Here is a 7561-nt window from a genome sequence, read left to right on the forward strand (position 1 = left end):
TGCCCGCTCTCGCGCGCTCCGTCCCAGGACTCCTCTCCGCCGCGGTGGCCGCCGGCGCTGCTGCCCCCACCTACCGCGGCCGTCGCCGCCGGCTGTGGCCCGCGCTGCTCGCGCCCGCTCTGGCCCCTAACCGGCCTCGCCTTGCTATCGGGCAGGGGTGCGGCTTCGCCCGCACCAGCCTGCCCGTATGCCCGTTAAGGGCCTTGGCCCTATGACAAGTGGGGCACACCCCCCCAGAACGTTTCTGTTAAAAAAAATTTAATTAAATAAATAAGTAGATAAATAATGAAAATAATTAATTAATTAATTAACCAATTAATTAACCTAATTAATTCTGATTAAATTAACCAAATAAGATTAATTAACCTAATGATTAGTTAACCTAATTAACTACTGTTAATTAGCTAACTAATTAGTATGACAGTGGGGCCCACCCACTAATTAATTTTGATTAGATTAATTAAACTGTTTAATTAAAGTGTGTCACTGACCAGTGGGACCCGCTGGTCAGGTTGACCAAGTCAACTCTGTTGACTGCTGATGCCAGCATGACATCATGCTGATGTCATTAATTCATTTTCAAATTAATTAATTAATTAATTAAACTCCAGAAATTAATAAAATCTTTAAACAAATCATATCTTTTAATCCGTAATTTGGATGAAAATACTTTATACATGAAAGTTGCTCAGAACGACGAGATGATTCCGGATACGCAGCCCGTTCGTCCACCACACACCCCTAACATATCAAACACGCAACCTTCCCCCTTCGGTTCATCTGTCCGAAAACACGAAACACCGGGAATACTTTCCCGGATGCTTTCCCCCTTCATCGGTATCACCTACTACCGCGTTAGAACACGTCTAGCTCTGCTTGTTGTCCTGTTATGCACTTGCTTGCTATGTATTTACTGTTTCTTCCCCCCTCTTCTCTCCGGTAGACCCCGTGACGATGCTGATGCCCCTGTGGTCGACTACATCACCGACGACCCCTCTCTCTTGCCAGAGCAACCAGGCAAGCCCCCCCTTGATCACCAGATATCGCCTATTCTCCTCTATACTGCTTGCATTAGAGTAGTGTAGCATGTTACTGCTTTCGTTAATCCTATTCTGATGCATAGCCTGACATTGTCGCTACATCTGTTGATACCTTACCTGCAATCCTAAATGCTTAGTATAGGATGCTAGTCTATCATCATTGGCCTTACATTCTTGTCAGTCTGCCTTGCTATACTATCGGGCCGTGATCACTTGGGAGGTGATCACGGGTATATACTATACATACATACATACTATACAGATGGTGACTAAAGTCGGGTCAGCTCATTGAGTACCCGCAAGTGATTCTGACGAGGGGGCTGAAAGGACAGGTGGCTCCATCCCGGTAGAGGTGGGCCTGGGTTCCCGACGGCCCTCGACTGTTACTTTGTGGCGGAGCGACAGGGCAGGTTGAGACCACCTAGGAGACAGGTGGGCCTGGCCCTGTTCGGCGTTCGCGGATACTTAACACGCTTAACGAGATCTTGGTATTTGATCTGAGTCGGCTACGAGCCTATACGCACTAACCATCTACATGGGAGTAGTTATGGGTATCCCGACGTCGTGGTATCAGCCGAAGCACTTCAGACGTCAGCGACAGAGCGGCGCGCGCCGAATTGGACTGGAACGCCACTAGGCTAGGTCTGCTTTCGGCCGCGTACGCAACGTGCAGGTGTGCTATGGGCGATGGGCCCAGACCCCTGTGCGCTTAGGTTTAGACCGGCGTGCTGGCCTCTCTGTTGAGCCTAGGTGGGGCTGCGACGTGTTGATCTTCCGAGGCCGGGCATGACCCAGGAAAGTGTGTCCGGCCAAATGGGATCGAGCGTGTTGGGTTATGTGGTGCACCCCTGCAGGGAAGTTAATCTATTCGAATAGCCGTGATCTTCGGTAACAGGACGACTTGGAGTTGTACCTTGACCTTATGACAACTAGAACCGGATACTTAATAAAACACACCCTTCCAAGTTCCACAGACAACCCGGTGATCGCTTTTCTACAGGGCGACGAGAGGAGGATCGCCGGGTAGGGTTATGCTATGCGTTGCTACTAGAGATGCTACTTGGAGATGCTACTTGGAGGACTTCAATCTACTCTCTTCTACATGCTGCAAGACGGAGGCTGCCAGAAGCGTAGTCTTCGACAGATTAGCTATCCCCCTCTTATTCTGGCATTCTGCAGTTCAGTCCACTGATATGGCCTCCTTACACATATACCCATGCATATGTAGTGTAGTTCCTTGCTTGCGAGTACTTTGGATGAGTACTCACGGTTGCTTTCTCCCCCCTTTTTCCCCTTTCCTTTCTTTCTGGTTGTCGCAACCAGATGCTGGAGCCCTGGAGCCAGACGCCACCGTCGATGATGACTACTACCCCGGAGGTGCCTACTACTACGTGCAGGCCGCTGACGATGACCTGGAGTAGTTTAGGAGGATCCCAGGCAGGAGGCCTGCGCCTCTTTCGATCTGTATCCCAGTTTGTGCTAGCCTTCTTAAGGCAAACTTGTTTAACTTATGTCTGTACTCAGATATTGTTGCTTCCGCTGACTCGTCTATGATCGAGCACTTGTATTCGAGCCCTCGAGGCCCCTGGCTTGTATTATGATGCTTGTATGACTTATTTATGTTTTAGAGTTGTGTTGTGGTATCTTCCCGTGAGTCCTTGATCTTGATCGTACACGTTTGCGTGCATGATTAGTGTACGATTGAATCGGGGGCGTCACAAGTTGGTATCAGAGCCGACTGCCTGTAGGAATCCCCCTTCCAACTCCTTGGCCGAAGTCGAGTCTAGACTTTACAAAACTTTTACTAACATGGCTGTGCGGCCCATGGGCCCACGTCGCCATTGGGTGGTACTAGGATCTTTTACTCCTCGACCTTTACTCCGGGACGCTGATCTCTCCTCTATTCGGGTTAAATGAAGTTTACTAAATCTAACAATAGGATCTCGTTATCACTTTCACCCGGAGAGCCCCTTGTTACTGATGATCGTCTGCTGCACCAGAAGACCCTGAAGATACTCCCCGCTGTTAACCCGAGAACTTGTGTTCATCGCGTTTGCAATTCCCCTTCCACCGCAAACCCTTATGGATAACTACTTGCAGTTGTTATTCTTACATTCATCCCCAGTTGGTCTTGTTATTACAAGATAACCTGAAAACTCGTCGTTGTTTCGATAATCCTTTGAGCTTATCGCCTTGCTGTTCCTTGTCACCTGAATACCCCTATGGATAATTCTCGCACTTATCGAGTATCCGCTCATCCCCTAGTTGTTCATGTGTTTCACAATGGTCTTCGAAATACTATTTGATCCTCCAAAAATCCTTAATAGCTTATTGCTCTGCAATACTTGTCTGCTTGCATTATGGATGCTTTCCATATGTCTGGCAATATTCGTTAGTATCCTTAGGCATCGTCATTTTGATCCTATTGATTCAGCATGTGTGCGAATGCACACAATCATCTATCAACCCTTCTAAATTATCCTTCCGGCTCAGACATCATTTTTGAACATGAGCTGGTTCTCGACCAAACTATTTGTCGTCAATTGTGCCTCTGGTATATCCAACTTATCCATCCTTGATCAGAGTGACTGCTTCTAATCCTTTGTTTTGGAAATCGAAATTCCTTTATTATCTAAGCATCGAATCATTCCGATGTTCTATAATATGATGCCCATGCATTCTTCTTCCTCTGGTTGAGTACCGGTGCTCACCTCAGATCCCTTGTGGACCATCGGTTCCTTTGTTGGATTTTATCCGACAGTGTCCTTCATATTGAATAACCTTGAGAGCCTTTCCATGGGTATATAATGCCTTGGTAAATTGTATCATCTGCTTTTGAACAATGCTCTACTTTCGAGCTTGTATTATTTACCCCGAAGTTTGTGGTATATGTTCGTAAGATGCCCTGATGGGTTGAACCTATGCCTTCCTTACTATGTGTGAACTCGGAAGTTTTCACGGGTCATACTCATCTGGTATTTCACTAGGTATAACTTTCAACACTAATGCCATTATCGAAACGAGAAGTGAATGTAAGGTTATGCTTTGGAGAAGTGGGAGTCGACCTCGAACCTTGTGTTCATGCCCATGGACGCGATGTATATCCTATCATGGAAGCTTCTTGTAATAATAACTATTTCCTTGATAACTAACATATGGTATCTGTGAATTGATCCCTTACAACCGTGGTTCCGACCATGATTGTTCTTCCTTGATTCCATTTCTCGGACAAGTTAAAACAATTGTCTTCTATGGATTAATACACCCGTCCAATCTTTACTTTGATCTTGTGTCGAGTATTACCCCCTGGTATCTCAAGATTATCATGGAACTGCATAACTTCTTATGAGTTCTTCATCAAGTGCTACCTTTCCACTGATTCCAATTTTTCACGGGCTCTGAGTTATTATACACTCAAAGACACCGATAACTGAATCGAGTTCGCATTGCGATTCAACAAGTATTTGAACCCATCACTGCTTACAAATTTATTAATCCTTCAAGTCATTCCTAGCCTGATCGGCTATATCATTATCGAGCTAATTTTAACTGTGCTACCCGGTCCTTCTTCCCGGAGCACAATTTTCGACGATGAACTAACCTTACGTCGATCATCATCGTCATATCATTTAGCCTTGAAAAACAAGCTTGGTTTCGAGTTTGTGTCGTACCCTTGGTTCCAATAACCTTTCACTTTATCAATACTTTGACTTGATGTCATCACCGATCGATTACATCTTCATGAACTCTCGCGACAAATGTGTCGTGAATATCATCAACATTCTGAGCTCTTCCAAGAGATCTATTGAAATCATGATGAGAAATACCATCCTTGCCCTCGATGATTGGTGTTATCAGCGACAACATTATTGCATTCCCTCCAACACAAAACTTGTTCCTGTATTGTGTTGTACCTTGAGTTCCTTGCTATCCAACTTATGTTATATTCTACCGCGGAGTATTACCATCTTTGATGTTAAGAATGTTGTGAGGATTACTCCACCTCTTAAGAATTCTTGCTATAATGATACTTCTCACCATCACCATTCTTTCTTGGTCCTCGTGTTGATTCCAACCGGGGTACCCACAAGTGAACGATGTTGTTTGGATTATGCACTTCTAGCAACCCTATTGCTTTGAAGTTAATGATCGATAGTTCATTCTAAGTCCTTCGCTAATCGAATCACCATTCTAACATTGGTCGTGCAACCCAATCCACATTTCGGGCGCACCTTTCAACCAATGTTTAATTGTGTATGTTTTCCTCGAGCATACTTCCTTATATCATTTGATCTAACAAATGTTATCTTCTTGTTCACCTAATGGTGGAAATCCATCTTTTGGGAATATCGGTGAATTGCCGTTGAGTTCACCAGACACCTCCTTGTCCTCTCCTTGGTTTAATGGTGAACTATTGCTTCAGAAACCCGCTCCCATAGTTCATTTCCCGAGAAGCTTGCAATGCCATTTCAACGATTTGTGTTGCGCCTTTTCTTCTCGGACATCCTGAGTCTCAGGTATCCTGACACCAATCGGATCTGAATCTCGGTCAGATATGATGGTTGGGACAACTTTCCAAGAGTTATGACGTTGATCCTTTGATGACCCGGTAACATGATGTCATGCCTAGCACCCCCCCCCCCGGCTGGAGGACCTATCATTATAGATTCCTTTTCAGCAAGGTTATCCATTCATCCATGAGGAAATTGTAAGACTTATTCTACAAGTTATTCTTGATGGATCCTTCGTGTTTCCAAAGTCTGATCTTCACCTGAAGACCATGTCACTGCTATCTCGAAGCATGTCAATGGTACTCCGATTTTCAACATGCACGTTTGAAGCACGATGCTATATTTTAATTATCAATTATCCTAACACCGTTGTATGAGTAATATCATGAGATTCCTCCCCCCTTACCTAAATGGCTTTCTACTTTATATCCTGTCATGGATATCTTGCTCTGCTTGTCCTTGGGAAGGATATACCCTCGAAATATGTGTTTAAACATATTTTCCTTTCCATTGTTCTGTTTAATCTGATGATCATATTTTCCTTCCATTGGTTTGTTTAAACCTTTTCTATGATCTATATGATATAAGCAGTAATAATCCACTGCTTGTGCAAACACCTCGATGTACGACTCTGTCAGTAAGACCTTGTTACTATTGTTGATGACATTCAGGTAACCACCGATGGACGGGAACCTTGCCTATTGGTCCGCCTCGTTTCAACGAGCAGGAAAATGGTTCTCTTCGTCCCTCGCCCTTGGTACCAACGTTGTTGCCGACATAGCTGACATGGTACTCCCTGACATGCCTTGCTATCATGACCGTGCAAGATGTCACTGCTCCTATTATAAAAAAAAAGAACCACATGGTGGGCCCATAACCCACAGTTTCACTGGATCGAAACCTGACTCTCCTATACACCCTGTTGCCAAAGTTATTCCTATAGCTTGACTTCGTATGTAATTTGCGAGCCACCTTCCTAGTGATCAATTTTGGTATCGGACACAATACTTATTCCCGTTGCTCTGAACCCCATTCACCCTCTGTTTCAGGCAATGAACGATTGCCTATCCGCTTGAAACTTCTTATTGCACCGTCTTACTTTGCTCTCGATGTGTTTCATTTGTTCAACTCCAGAGATACTCATATGTTCATACTTGGGAAACCCCCAGAAGATTTTCCCTTGTAACATCCTATCGTTGTAGAGCTGCCCCTTACCTATTCGTAAGTACGATGGAGATCCCGAAGAAAGGATGACAAATTGATCATGGTGACTTGAAGCAGTGAAATGAAGACATCAACGAAAGGGATCAACCTCTTCGAAAGGGAAGCCAAGACCGAGAAGACTCGTTAGGTTTTTCGCTACCAACACCTTCGCCCCTTACTCCACCTCTTAAATCTCGGGACGAGATTTCTTGTAGTGGAGGAGAATTGTGACGCCCGGGTAATCATGCTACAGTAATTCCACGCTAATGATGCCACGTCACCTCGGTTACTGTTATTAATCTCGCGATGGTTCAAAAACGGTTCGAATTCAAATTTAGAATCAAGTCAAACAATTAAAGTTTTCAAAAGTCAAAACTAAAATGTTCTTAATGTGACAAATAAATCATGGATATTATTGGTGGAGTAACAACATCTTTGTAAAATATTTAAATACCCTTAAGTGATTAAAACAACATCAAAACAATTAGTTATACTCCTAATATATTTTACCAAATACTAAACTATTTTTATTCTGAGGTAAAACTTCTTAGAACAGTGGATTAATTTGACACACTATTTTTGGAGCTGTTTTCATATTTTACTAAACCAAAATTATAGTGCAACTAAAATAAAAGAGAAATGAATAAAAGGTAAAACAAAAAAAAAATAACAACAGAAGGAGGAAACCCCCCTGGCCAACTGGGCCGAACGGCCCAACTGGCCGCCGAACCAGGCTACCCGACCGGCCCACCCTACCCCTGCTTAACCCCCCACTCCCACCGAACCCTAGCCCATATCCCCCCACTC

The sequence above is a fragment of the Triticum dicoccoides genome, chromosome 4B (assembly GCF_002162155.2).
Source record: "Triticum dicoccoides isolate Atlit2015 ecotype Zavitan chromosome 4B, WEW_v2.0, whole genome shotgun sequence".
Classification (NCBI taxonomy): Eukaryota; Viridiplantae; Streptophyta; class Magnoliopsida; order Poales; family Poaceae; genus Triticum; species Triticum dicoccoides.